The 15,067-nt window shown below is 35.8% G+C and overlaps 1 long non-coding RNA gene across 1 annotated transcript; it reads left to right on the top strand.

Moving 5' to 3' along the window:
- The first annotated feature begins 69 nt into the window (after positions 1 to 69).
- LOC104912319 lies at positions 70 to 13,550 on the top strand. Its single transcript, XR_794593.3, has 3 exons — positions 70 to 638; positions 1,851 to 1,935; positions 3,804 to 13,550. It is a non-coding gene; the product is annotated as an uncharacterized LOC104912319 (long non-coding RNA).
- Positions 13,551 to 15,067: the final 1,517 nt, after the last annotated feature.

The following is a 15,067-nucleotide window of genomic DNA, read 5'->3' as shown; positions in this document are numbered from 1 at the left end:
TTTTTTTTTTTTTTCCTCCTCAACTGTCTTGGTAAAAAAGCAACATAACTGTACCAAAGGTAGAAACTTCAGATTACCTTATTTGGAAAATGTGCTCTGAATCACATTGATAACAGGCGACTTTTGCCTTTCATCTTAAGAGAGCACTCAGAGCAGTGCAATAAAGGTTGAATTACTTCCTAATGAATTTGCAGTATATATCTAAACAGTAGTTTAGATAGTTTCAAGTTATATAACTTGAATTTCTAAAAATAGGATATTCAACTACACTACTGAAAACATTTTACTCCACTTCTATTTTTTAATGCCCTTATTCTCATATCACTTTCCTTTCAAGTCTCAAATCTCTATCAGCGTAGAAGAATGGGAAGACACTAAAGACACCAGGGACCAGGTTAATTATCGTAGTAATCATCGTAACTCAACATCTAGCGATCAGTCCGATCACCCCTTGTTACGACGAAAAAGCATGCAGTGGGCTCGACGGCTGAGCCGAAGAGTACCGAGACACTCTGGTAAAACAGCTGAGAGGATAAGCCAGCAGCGAATGAACCTCTACAGGAGGTCAGAAAGACAGGAACTTGCTGAACTTGTGAAAAACAGAATGAAACATCTGGGCCTTTCTCCAGCAGGATATGGTACGCAATACTTTAGTAAAAATACTAGTATCATGGAAAAAAGCCTCATTTTAATGGATGCCATGAACTAAAATGACCATAGTTGCTTACAAGTCTTCATGTATGGGAATAATCCTAAAGCCAGTTTTACATCTTTGGCTTTCTTTAAGCTGATAACATAACCTCTGAGACCTCCAAGTCTAAATTCAATTAACTGTGAATTCACTTAATCCAACAGAGGCATAACACTTGTTTGGTCATGCAAGCCTTTTGCGGGGGCATGGTGGTGCTAATATGCTGGTGAATGCATTTGTATAAATTGTTGAAATACTTAATACTGTAATATTTGTTAAAATTGGTTTCACTATACAGAATTAAACTGCACTGCAAAGGATCACTTCAGCTTTGTAATTGCACCTGGATTCACAGTCTAATTATTCTCTAGACAGAAGTACTTACGATGATGCAAAATACGTGATACAGGCACAAAGGAAAGTTACACATACTAGAAAACAGTCATTTTTAACCTGCAAAGCACACTTAAACACAGTTCATTACCAAGATTTAGGAATAGCACTGAAACCAGAACTGGGCTATTCTCTTCCACATTATTTAATTTTCACTTAAAAAGAAGAAAGAAGTACAAAATGTTTATTCATTTTAGACCTATTAGTCTCACTGTGACACCCTAGGAAAAGTGTTCAAAATAAACTACACAAAAGATAATGTTAGTGATAGCTACAGGTGAGCTGAGGCTCAACTCAGCAAACTTCCTTAAAAAAAAAAAAAAAAAAAGAAGCAAAGAAATATCAATTGTGTTTTCTGTATCTTTCACATTCCGACCCACAGGCCCAGGTGATAAAAAGAAAATACTTCATATCAACTAAATTTGGAAATGGATGAGAATTTCATACACCTGTATTTGCTGATGTAGGCCATGTAACACATTGGTTGAAGTAAAATTGAGTTGTATTGAGAATTGCTGTAACTGGAAAGAAGTGCAAAATAATTTATTTCAGAATGTTCAGAAAGAAAGCATGTTTGGAAAGCTGATAACTCAAAAGATGATACATCAGATAGTTCTAATTATTTGGTATTACCTTGACACCTGATATATTTTATTTGAAAACTCTGAGCCAAAAAAGGTAAACTTTCAAAATTAGGTTGTTACAAATTATATCTCTGACGATATGTTTTTAAATCTAATTTGGTACATTTACCTTTGTCCTCTAGATGAAATGAATGATCATCAGAACAACCTTTCTTACATCCTGATCAATCCTTCTCCAGATACAAGACTAGAGCTGAATGATATAGTGTAAGTTAAAGAAAAAAAGTCACAAGAAGCATAAAGTTTCTTTTATCATATTTCTGCTCAGGCAATGGGGACACATTTCCATGCATCTGGAAAATGGATGGAAAAGATGGAGACTTCTATCTAAATAGACATGTAATTGTACTTATACGTATACATAAGCACGTATTTAATTCTTTATGTGTGATGATGTGAAATATATATATTTTGATACCTGCTTAACTCCATTTTCTCTTATCTTGCTCTATGTATATATAAAAACTAACCAAGTCCACTGGATAGCTTCCCAGAATTAATAATCTTGCTTATAATTAAGCTATCCAGTTTTAACAGGAAGATCAACCTTTTGAATCGGTGCTTTCAAATGGGATTTTGAATCCATGATACAGGAGAAAAAAAAACATTTCTCTCATACAATATTTGTTTAAGATTATTTGAACACAAATAGCAGGACCTAAATGCAGAAATTCCTCTCCCCCTCCCTCCCTCCCACTTCCTTGCAGGGAATTCTGAAGACTACACAAGAAAGAAAGGTGAACCCAAAGTTGGACCTGCTCAAGAGTTTTAGAAAATTAACTGTCATGCTCAGGTCCTATGCCATGTCTATATATCTGTCTGTAGATTCTTTCTTTTGCCTCTCCCTGCTATAACAACATATCCCATGTGCTCCAGTGTTCCTGTGCAAGGTACTCCAACATCAGTGTTGATCCACCTCACTTCCAACTCATAAGCAAGAAAATTGTTTGAACTATTAGCCTTGATATTAAAAACAAGAATAAACTGCTTTGTAGGACTGTGGTATATGAAAAGCACAGAATAGCAACGTATATCAAACAGCAAACACAGTTCTGAAAGTGTGTTGAAATAATTTGGAACAGAATTTTCCACTATTATTAAAGTCCACACTATGAAGAGCACTAATATTACTTGTAAATGCATATGCTGTTGCCTAGTTTAGCTAGGTGACTTAAGTGTCTGTTTTCCTTTTTCCTCCTTTGCAAAAACAGCAAACCAATAATGCATAATTTTGCAGTGTGGATTTGCTGTGTTCTACCTACGCAACTTTAGCCTGTATGAGCTCTTATTTTTACCAAGCTTGATGTACGTTCATTTCCTGACATTTGAGAGTGGGCACCATCGCACTTTGGTTCCCTGACTAGGCAGTCAGCTCGCCTTCACTCATGGGGGATTATTAGTGGAGAGACTAAACAAGTTCTTCTCTTTCTACAGTGTTTTTACTCACAAATTCCAGAGAAATGAAAAATCATATTAGATAATATTCAGCTTTGAACTACCATGTGAGGAAATTGTCTCAGGATTTACAGATGAACTAAAGCATTTGCAGCAGTTAAAACTACTTAAAATCTTTCTCAAGAGTAGGGGTCCATCTTGAGTGTATCAGCCTATACCAAGTTTATCAACTTGGTATCATGCTTTTTATTTGTTGAGCACAGTTAGAAGCGTGTCCCTAGCTTAAAAAAAAAAATAAAAAATAAAAAAATCATTTACTCCAATTTACTTTTGCTCCTTCTTCAAAGCATAACAAATAAAGCAAATGCATAGAGAGTTACTGGCAAACTTTTGTGTTTGGTGACCATAGTGGATGCTCAGGAAAAGAGACGATGCTTCTAAAAGATCAAGTGTGCTCTCAGACAAAATTAAGGTTTAACTGTGTCTAGTACATACAGATGATGCCAGTGTGAAACTACTATCTAATGTGAGTGGCATTGCCAACTTGTCCAAGTTAATCAATAGAAACTAGGTTAAGTTTAACTCTTCCTCAGAACTTTTCAACAACATTACAATACTATGTTTACTAATCCTTGCTTGTGCCAAATCTGTTTAATAAGAATTGTGATTTCTTTTTGTAGATACTTGATCCGACCTGATCCATTGGCTTACGTTCCAAACACAGCATCCAGCCGAAAAGACAGCTTCTGCAATACAGTGGGACAAGATACCAGAGAGGAAACACAACTTTGATATGTAATTCAACAAAATTAACAATTTTATACATAAAGTTTCCTCCAATCATTTTGAAAACTAAGCGGTACATTTTATTCAGTTTTTGGAAACAAAGTGACAGTGGGTAAGTCACTAATTTTAGAAACATGGTCTCTAGAAACTCTTACGAGTTTCCTAATGATTGTCAAGCTTGTAGCCTGTTCAACATTGTAGTTGAACTTCAGTTTAGCAGAAAACTGTTATGATTTAACCAATATGAAGAAATGATTAAAGAAGCAAGAGATTTCAAAATGTTTCACTTAGAAGCTTCTAAGTATATCTATCAAGGTGGCAGCATGTCAATGAATAAGCTCCCGACATACATCATAAAAGATTATCTGATGTCCACCAAGGAATCGTGTATGTGTAGCAGAAAATAAGTTAATATTTAAAGTTGCCAAAGAGGCTGTTTGTGCCAAGAATACAACCTCTGAGATAATTTCCAAGCTTAATTTGTCATCCATTTATATTTGAACAGCCTCTTTTCACTCCCATTATGGCCTCTAGGACTTGAATGTTTGCTCTGTGAGTTTACAGATGACACAGCTTAGTCATGATGTAGAAGGTTGACCTGAGGCACATCGACTAAAAAATTAGTTCAGAGAATCCCAATATCTCACAGAGGCATTTCAAAAAGGAATATTTCATAGAGCAAGCGTTGCAGAACCTTTAAAGGAATTATATAAAAGCAGCCCTTTACATTTGCAAAAATCTGGTAAGAATATGTGAAGCTACAAACAGTGGTAGCTCAGATGAAAAATGAATAACATGAGTTGTCAGTCACAGAATGGCTTGGTTGAAAGGGAACTTAATTATCAAGTTCCAATCTACCTGCCATAAGGAGGGTTGCCATCCACTAAATCAAGTGGGTAGTAACAAGGCCCAATGGACGATGTTGAATGCAAGTGTCTCTCTAGGGAGCAACTAAAACCACAGATCCTTCCCACTCCCATGGCGATGCCAGAACTCCAACTGTTCAAACTACGAACATACCCACTTCATATTACCCAAATATGATACTTGTTCATATGAAATTACATATCATAACGAAAATGAGAAAAGCTTATAATCTATTCCACAAAATGAATGGAATACAACATTAAATGGATTTGAAGGCTTTGGCATTAAATACGCAAGAAAGCATCTACAGTGTACGAAGCATCTGAAGCTGCTACAGAATCTCCAGTCTACATATACAAGAATCCCAGAAGCTTTGGTCAAGAATTTACAGAAGTAAACATAGCTGTACACGATCTTCAAAACATTCTTGCTTTGCCATCGATCATGAAAGGGGAAGAAGGTCCTTAAGGTTCAAACCATCTTGCTACAACAATCAATATAGGACTGTTACAAAAAAATTGACGTGGACTGAAGTGGCCAAACTGATAATTCTTTGAATTCCCTTGATGTTCTCTGTGTACAGAGAAATCCACTCTAAAAATATTTATATTCTCTTTTTATTATTTGGAAAAAAAGCTTAGCTGATATTGTTCTGAGAAATAAAATGCCAAGCTGCCTGAAGAACAAGCAAGTATGCTTATCAGTACTGCAAGAATGTTAAAAATCACATCACACTCCTATTAGAAATAACACTAGGTCTGCTATTATTCCTTCTTTTCCTCTTAATTCTTCCAAAACTAAACTGGAAGAAATTAGAGGTCTTAGAGCAGACCAAAGTAATCAGGAAGTCTACACACAAACACAAGAATCTCATTTTTAAGAGAAGATAGATGGAAAGAGAAGTTTCTCAGCTTTTTTCTTTTCATATTGACATATTCAAGTAGCAACAGGGTTCAGAATAGTATCTGTGATTATGAATAGAGCCCAGTGTTTTTGCACACACACAATTTATCAAATTATTAAATTCTGAAGACAAAGTATTTTGAATGTTTTCCCTGGGCACTTTGGGGAAAAGGGATGTAACAATTGATACAATTGCTCACACCATCTCTTAGACAGAACCTTGTCCAGATTGCATCATAGAAACTATCACATAGAAACAATTGTGTTGTAAAATGAATAGCCTTCTATTTTTAATACCTTCAGTGAGAAGACTATTCCAGTTGTATATTTCCAAGAAAGAGAACTGTTTTAAAAATTTTCACTCCAATATATTAGAACAATTCTGTGTTTCATACTGAAGGTCTTTCTAACGTAGCCTCAAGTAGGCAAACAATTTCAGAAACATGCCTAGTAATCACAACCAGCAAGCTACTCCACTTTCAGTGGGATACACATAGCGTATCCCAGAGTCATTCAATCCAGACTATCAACAGTACATTGGCTGAAGTAAACGCAACAGATTTAAAGACTCTCTGCCACAAGAATAGTTAGGGCTCCATGCCTGGCATTTATCACCCTATAAACAAGTAGAAATAAGTAGTCGGATATATCCATTTTTCTACCTAACTCAGTGGAACAGTAGCATCTATTGTCACTTGATATTTCCTAGATGGATTTTTAATTGCTCATTAGCCCTAGAAGATTTGTTAAAGTAAACAAAAACAGGTGGAGACAAGTTGCAGCGCATCTAAAATAAAGCAAAGATAATCTTTCTGAATATAAATGCTTGGTTCTCTTCAAACTGTACTGGAAGACGAGCAAGATAAAAGCTAGCAGCTTCTTTTGAGGCAATTCTAATAATACATTGATGATGCACTGCTCTATTCCGTAATAGATGTGCCATCTTTCATGCTGGAAGCAGAACAGCTTTGCTTCCCCAAGCACATCTTCAGACCCCATTCTAGTGGATTTTAGCCTTTCAAGAACTATACTGAGTACTCTACGTTAACACTGAATGAGATAGCACACACATTCCTTGGTGGCCAGGCAGGCAGTTCTTTGAGAATCACTTTACAGGCAATCTTGCCTTCACATGCTTCTTGCTAAGATTATCAGCAATATAGTACAGCCGGATTGGAGATCAGGTTGAGAAACAGTAATATCCATGCTCAGTGCTAGAGGAGGGATGACAAAGCTTTAGAGCCATTGGGTCCAGAAGACTTGAACAGAGTTGTATCTGATGACAATTCACTCAGTGAATACATAGATTGGACTTACGATCATTTACAAAAGCAAGTGATTAAATTCTAAAACTGTCAGAAACCAGATGGCCAAATAACATTTCCCCCTCCCCTCCTCAATCAAAGAAAACAGCAGATTTCAGTCTGTATTTAACTGTATGTACTTTTTTCTTCTCTTTGTAACTCATACTTAACAGTAAATCAGACATGCTCTCTTTACCTAACACTTCCTTAAAACAACTACCAGGAAATTTGGAAGTCAAAATCCCGGGAAAAGTGATAGCACATAACTACTACCTTATCAGAAGTGTTTTCTCCAAGGGGATGAAACATGTTATTTATTCTACAATAAAAAGTCACAATAAGCATTACAGTGGAATACATTGTGTTTCCTTTACTGTTTTACTCCAGTTCCAGAACACACACTAACACAACTTGAGTTTGCAAAATTTGCAGTAGTGTAAGTTAATGAAATTTTCATTTTAATTTCCAAGTCAAAGTGTTATAACAGTTCCCTCACGCACAACTTCCTACTTTTGTAGGAAATCATATACTTCAAAGTATTTAAGTTACTGAAGACTTGTTATATGTCTGTTTACTACTGCATCAATAAAATGCAAAATAAATACTTTTTGGGTTTCTGCTTTGGAGGAAAATTGAAGTAACAGCAAATGCACCAAAAATAACGCATAATTCCGTAGCTTCTAGGCAGTAAGAGCTGAAAACAAGCATTTTGTAAATTTGAAGCACTGATGTATGAGGCTTTGATGCACTGAATTCTACTTGGTATCTGAAGGAAATCAGTCATTACAATCCCAAAATGAATTAATAAAAACAAGTAGTACTACGTAATAACATCAAGTACACAAGATTATTTAGAAATCTATTTTTGAGCTAGAGGCATAAATGCAGAAATCTGCTTAAAATATTACGTATATTCTCCATATGATGCAGTAGAAAACAGACATACATTGAATATATGTCTAAAGGACTCACTTTAACTTTTTGACCGCTATTTCATTTGCTTGATGCAGAACATACGTTGAAGGGAGAGCAGAGAAGTAATTAACACTTTGAAAGATGACTAAGACCTTGCTTATCATCTTTAGAGGTTACCAAAAATATTAAAGAACTACACAAGAAAATCATCATTATTGCCTGTACTAGTGATGCAATGATGCTGTCAAGCAATGGAAGTTTTACACAAGTATGAACTGCCATAGACTAAAGAAGCTTAAAGAGGAAAATATTTCTGCTTCACAAAGTAAAAAACCAGAATTTGAAGTTTCTACAAACTAGCTTTCAATATATTATGTAAAATTTGGATACTTGCTAGCACGATAAAGTAGAATAAGTTTCTCTAAACTTTTTTCTCCTCAGATAAAAAAAAATAGAGCGAGGAATATTTATTTTCACTCCCTTCTCTCCCTTAGAGGCCGACTCAACAACTGTCAGATATTCATTGGAGAAACATAAAGCAATTGCTATTCTCTTTGTCAAAAAGAAAAGCTGACTTTGTCCTAAGCTACTCTTCCTTAACTAGCTATCAAAAAAAAAGAAAAAATAAAATAAAATCTTTTGAAAGGAATAAGGATGTATCCTGAAGAGAGTCTTGTCTACCCAGAAATTTTGTCACCACTTAGGCGAACTCCACACACGCAAAGCAACATAACCTGAGGCCTTCCGTGCAATAAGAATGCTATCTTCTTTAAAATAAGGCACTGTTTAATGCATTTTCTCAACAAGATAATCGAGGAATTGTTAATTGTATAGTATCTATGTCCGCTTGTTCAATTTTCAGACTCCCATTAGCTACAGAATGCTCAAGGACATGAACTCGAGTATTTTGAATATCAGCTATCAATGAACAAAGAATGTAAATTACAGCAAAACTCTCAGCAAGCAGGATAAAGTAGGGGACAGAGTGGAGATGTGCCAGTCCTCAGAAAGCCCCAGTAAAACTTAGATGATCTAAGATCTAAGAAACTACCATAACCACAAACTAAGACAAGAAACGCAAAAAGATCTTTGATTTTTATAGGTACCTATATAAATATTAGAGAATGTAGACGTTAATCCCAAAGCAAGATACTTAGTAACAGAAATACAGTAGAATATGGAATTGATTTTAGCCACGCTTGTTATTTCACTACTTCAAGTACAGCCATAGTTTCCATCCACATCCATACACATAAGAATCAGCAATTATATTATTGATCCAACTGGTTTGCATAGATTGAAGTTCATTTATTATTTTAATTAAGTTCATTTCATAGTTTTAATATACATACTTTAAATCACAACTGTGATTAAAGTAATCTACTACAACTCTCAGTGCTATAATTGCTACCTCCTACATCTCTAGGTACATTTGAAGCTCACTGTCCTGTTTTGGGACAGCAAAGCAGGAAGGATATCTTGAGCATTTTTTAGCACTTTTTTCGTACTCTTTTTTTTCCCAAATTAGGTGGGAAATCCACTGCCAATGAAAATACATTTTTCTAGAAAAGCAACTGAACCATGAGATGCTTTATTGCAACAATTTTTCCCCAGAGCCAATGTTAATTACTCAGTTATTGGACAGACTGCTGTTCTCTAGATAGATGCTTTAATCAAGAACACATATTGCTTATTCTTCAGTATTTGTACTAGTCTGCCTTTGAAGCATTCAAACAAATCATTATTAAAACTTCATTTCAGCAAAAAACAAAACTTAGTAAGAACAATCTGGAGAGATAGCCTTGTTATTAAGTGGAGGCAAAATTAATGCATTCCTCTTAGGTGTTCTAAGTCCTGGGATGTAATAGACGCAGAAAATGAGCTCCACTCTGAGCCAATCACTTTTACAAAATTACATGAGCCTAAAGCATCAACTAGACTACTAGGAAGTAGAAATTCTCATTGCCAAAATAAAAAAGAGTAGTTAAGTCCGGTCTTTCTTCTAGATTAACAAGCACAGAGATTGCTAAGTTTTTCTAATTCGTACCTGAATCTTGAAGGAAAGTAGAAGAGAGCTATCATCTCTCAAATGCATTTAGACTAAGAAAAAAAACAACAGATTCACCAGAAGAGCCAGTTGTAGAACATTAGTCCTTCAGAAGAAAATCTTAGGGTGTACACACGACCAAGACATCACTTTCCAACACAAGAGAATTTCCACAGATGCATTTTGAATGCTCACAAATGATTTTGGCCTTGTCTCATTCACAGCCCCTTCCTCCAAGGACAAGCTGTAGCTTTCTAAAGCAAAAGACATCCAGAATCCAGAGCATTTGCAACTAGTTCCAGTCAAGCTCCGGAGTTAAATACTTATGTAGCCCTCCAATTCATCTCAGGTGTTAAGAATTTCCACTAATAAGCTACATGAATTACTGTGCAAATTATCTAGCTAATGCAGCTCAGCTGTATCATGTGCAGAGAAGCTTCACAGCCCAGTAGACAAACACAAGATAAAAATATGAGCAATTTCCTCTGGCTTTTTTTTTTTTAATTTAGCGGACGCAATGGGAAACAAAGGGAGATGTTGATAACTTTTGCTGTAACAAAGCCTATTTCTTTAACAAAATTCCTTTAGTCACTATAAGAGTTTTATTACCAACTTCAACAAGAAAAAAAACATCTACACGCAGGTATAAATGACAGCTAGACATATACAGACACTTAGTTTACCAGCCCATCCTTTATAGACTTGGACTTCTTGAACATTTATGAACAACAATACTTAAATCCAAATTTGAGAATTATGTAACTCACCACCGCCCACCCTAAGATCATTTCATCATCGCCAACTGAAGAGCTACTGTCAGCACTGCCTCCGTCACATAGTAGAAGCAAAAAAAAAAAAAACACGCTTTCAGGAAATGGTGAATTTACAAAAAATAGAGACCTCAATACTACTGAACACTACTCAGACATAATAAGCTAACTATAAGCTTCTTACTTAAAAGAATCCAATGAACAAAACTTTCAAATATTCCACAGTACTTTGAGGTATTCAATAATCTTGATGCTTGCTATGCTTTCGCTATGCACTCAGTGCTTATGGCATATGAAGCACTACTCTGTACCAAACAACTTCAGTTTTCAGGCTAACCTCTTCAAATAATTTATTAATATGCCTAGAAGGGAGAGGAATGCATTTCAGTTTAAGAACAGCTAAAATAATGAGTTCTCTCTGGGCATCTTAAAAAGCTATGCAACTGTTTGGAAAACAATCCTGATTACAACTGCAAATCAATATAATATCTGAGCCAACAAATTACATTTTAAATTGGATTGCACTGGTAATTTTTCTTCTAGGTTACACACATCCATTATAAAAAACTGCAGTGACTAGAAAATGGTGGAATGGAATATTTCTATACAAGGCACTACACAAGCAATTGCTCTGAAACAGAAAAAACTTAGCCTAAAATATGATAGCCTCCTCCAATACCTTCTGAAGTACAGAAGTCCCTCAAATAAAGATCAGGAGACCAAGTCAAAAAGAAAATCCCATTAGTTCAGTACTAATAAGCAGAAGTGTAAACAACAAGCCAGCAACTATAAAGACAATTAAAAAATCTGGTTACTGATTAGCTTTTTCAGAGATAGTTTTAAGTTATTTTATGAATGCAAAACTTCTTATATTTTTACAAGCCAATATCAGAATTAGAAAATAATCTTACATTTGTATTTCCTGAGACTAGTCTTACCTGAGAGCAGGAATCTGATGCAGAAAACAGAAGTTACTTTGCCAACATCCTTGCAACTGCAACAGTGAGAATATTTCTGAAATAACTAAGAATTTCTCATAAAAAGATGGTTTCAAAAGAGAAAGAATTATGTAGCTCAAACCTCCCCCACAGCTGTCTCCTAGGCCAGCAACTCCAGTGCAGCCAGAGAAACCTAGTAACACCCCCCAGCCTCCAACAAGCTGACCTGAGCCAGGTCTAATTTGCACCACTCCAAAACACTGATGCCATTTCTAAAACAACAAAGTTCTAGCACGTAAACTAAAAGAGGCAGAAAGCCTTATTCCATTTCCTAGCAGCATGATGCTATCTCAGACAGTTTCCTAAGCCATTCCATTAGCATTTTGAAAGTTTCCCCGCATTTGTAGATACTTTCACCATATAAAATTTACCCTTTCAGAGTTCCTGCCATAGAAGCCCAGACTCATTATCTTCCTCCTAGTCCTGTAAATGTGTTCACTTCCAACAAACTCCCATTTACTTAAAACTTCTCCCCAATACTCCACCCCTACTCTCCTCCCTGCCTATAACATATAGCTTTCTTGTAATTCCCCAATCAATAGAACCACCTGTGCCTGCAGCCAGCCTTAAGAATCAGCATCATGATTTAAATAAGAGCGTATTTATTTCACCTACAGATTAGAATCTAAATGTTTCTCACAAGTTCAACACTAAAAATATGAATTTGAAGAGCTTTTGTACCATGACTAGCACAAAATCAAATCTCACTTTTTAAGGAATCGGTTGTTCTGGGAACAGATAAAAGTTATGAAATAGTTTAGGAAAAGTGTGTTACAGAAAGAAAGCAATATTTAATAGCATGTTCTCCACAGAGAGATGTGCCAGACGCATATCTCTATTTGTTAGTGCGTGCGTTATTCTAATTGTGCAGTCATAACACACATCAATTTGACACACTCAGTAAACTTTGCCAAATAAACATTCTTTTTTGACTTAATTGGAAAATTTGCATCAGCAAGTTTTTGGAGCTCTGTTACAGCATCCTGAATCAAGTCCCTTCTCATGAAGAATTATTATCGCTCTAATGTCTTGGTTCTCATCCAAATGCTACTGCAATTAATCAGAACCTCAACAAGCTTTAGGTAGGTTTCTATAATCATATCGAGTCATACAGTCACAGAATCACAGGATCATGCTGTTTGGACAAAGCTCAGAAAGTCTGCATAAACATCACCTGCTCAAAGCAGGGCCAGCGATGTTCCCAGACCAGGTTCCTGAGCAATTTGTCTGGCCTGATCCTGAACAATTCCAGTGATAGAGGCTGGACACCTTCCACGGGCAACCAGCTCTACTGCTTGCCTGTCCTCACAGGGAAAAGGTTGCTCTATACATCACCTTAGCCTCTCTTATTTTACTCTGTGCCCTGTCTCATCCTCCCACCAGAAACCACTGGGCAGAGCCTGGCTTTACCGTCTTGATCGCCTTCCTGTAGTTGTTTCCAGGAGCTGCTGTTAGGTGCCCCCAAAGCTGCCTCTTCTTTAGCTTGAAAAGCTCAGTTCTCTCAGCTTCTTCTCACAAGGCCTGTGACTCAGCCTCATGTTGTATAGGAATTGTTTATGGTTCATAACTTCAAATTTGTTTTGAAAGGGATGAAGGTAATTGTCAGTTCCTCCATGGTGGAAATGGTATCACAAAACACGGAGAGTGGAAAAGACTTTTCCTCACGTACATGCTGATGTGAATAAAGTTGTACAAACATTTACCATTTTGTAAAAGAGTTTGAAGAGTTTGTTATTTTTTACTTTTCCTTGGGTCTGTATGATATATTTTGCTGCATATAGCAACATACTTTTTGTCTTATACTAAAAATCCATCAATAAAGAGATTACTTCATTTATTTCCTTGTCATGAAACAATTTCTTTCCCCTTTCAACTGTATTTATTTGTTTTCTTGGTAACTTTTAAGTTTGAGAGCCTGTCAAAAATAACCACATATTTAAAACTGGATGCAGAGTGAAAAAAGGGAACTTATAAAGTTTATAAAGCATTTTCTCATTGAACATATATTACAAGAAAATTGATGTCTAAACCTGTCTGGTATTGTAATAATAGTCTTTAGCAGTTTTTCATGACTGTCATTTTCTGCTGAAATCAATGACACAGTAAAACAAACAACAACAAGCAACAGCAATCAGTAAAAACAAAGCCTGATCTACCTTAAAAATAGTAATATAAAACTCTTGTGTTACAGATTCCTCCAATTTTTGCTGTTATGTTTGAGTTACTTTTTCTCATAAAGTCACTCAACAAAATATATACAAAGCATTTCATACAGACAGCTCTCATATCTCTATTCATTTAACAGTTAGTCTACTTTTCTGAATATCATCTCCCTGGCATTTCCAATTTTTTATGACACGGTAACAATCAATTACTTATCTGGAAAAAGGTTAGCACTCACAGTTATAAAATATAGGTATGATAACTAGAATTCTTACCTCTATCCGCAGGGCAGATCAGCTAAGCTGTTGCTGGCATAATAGTGCAACACCAGCTTGAATTAGAAGAAAGCATAAATAAAAATATCTAATTTCTTCAACTGTTCATTTTTGGCCATTTTGACCAAGACTCCTGATAATAAACATTTTCATACATCGGGCTTTCTTTAAGCAGTTCAAATCCTGGTACTCGGTGGACAACATGTAGAAATAACCTGCAAACCAGGAGAAAAAAAATCATGAAAAGAAACAGTCCATAAGCTTGATTCCTTTGGGTGAATTTCCTAAAGGAAATACATTTTACATTTTTCTGAACAACTGCAGAAAACTTTTCTTCTCTGCAGGAAGACAGATAATTAAGTTCATTCATTAATCATCATAATGTATGTTTCTAAAATGATTGGGATGCATACATAATATTCTCACTTTCTCACTTCAGCTTCAGCTAAAGTACTGATGTGATTGATGTCTTGATTCCTAGATCTATCTGATAAGTTTCTTCCAAAGTTACAGGAAACTCTTTTCAAGCTATTCTATTAACCCAGCCAGTCTCCACTCAGTAACTACTGTGAAGGTCATTTAATTCTAACTGAGACTAGCAAACAATTCATAATCTCAGTCAGACAGAAATTTATGATGTATGAAAGATGTTCTGAAAGTAATGCCTCCTGTTTTATTTTGTTGGCCCATGATGTCAGAGGTGGATGTTGATGGGATGGCAGAAGAGGTTCAACCTTTCCACCAATATCCCCGTTATGCGTTGTTGCCATGTGACAGACAGCAACAGATGGGCAGTCCAACAATATTGTGTCTGATGTGGAAGTGCATGTAAAGCAAAGTTGTGTCAGTGAATTGCTTCATGTGAAAAAAATGGCACCCATTGGCATTCATTGATGTTTGCTGAACACTTTCAAAG

The sequence above is a fragment of the Meleagris gallopavo genome, chromosome 10 (assembly GCF_000146605.3).
Source record: "Meleagris gallopavo isolate NT-WF06-2002-E0010 breed Aviagen turkey brand Nicholas breeding stock chromosome 10, Turkey_5.1, whole genome shotgun sequence".
In the NCBI taxonomy this organism is placed as follows: domain Eukaryota; kingdom Metazoa; phylum Chordata; class Aves; order Galliformes; family Phasianidae; genus Meleagris; species Meleagris gallopavo.
The sequence above is the reverse complement of the archived record's forward strand: the minus strand, read 5'-3'. Positions and strand labels throughout refer to the sequence as shown.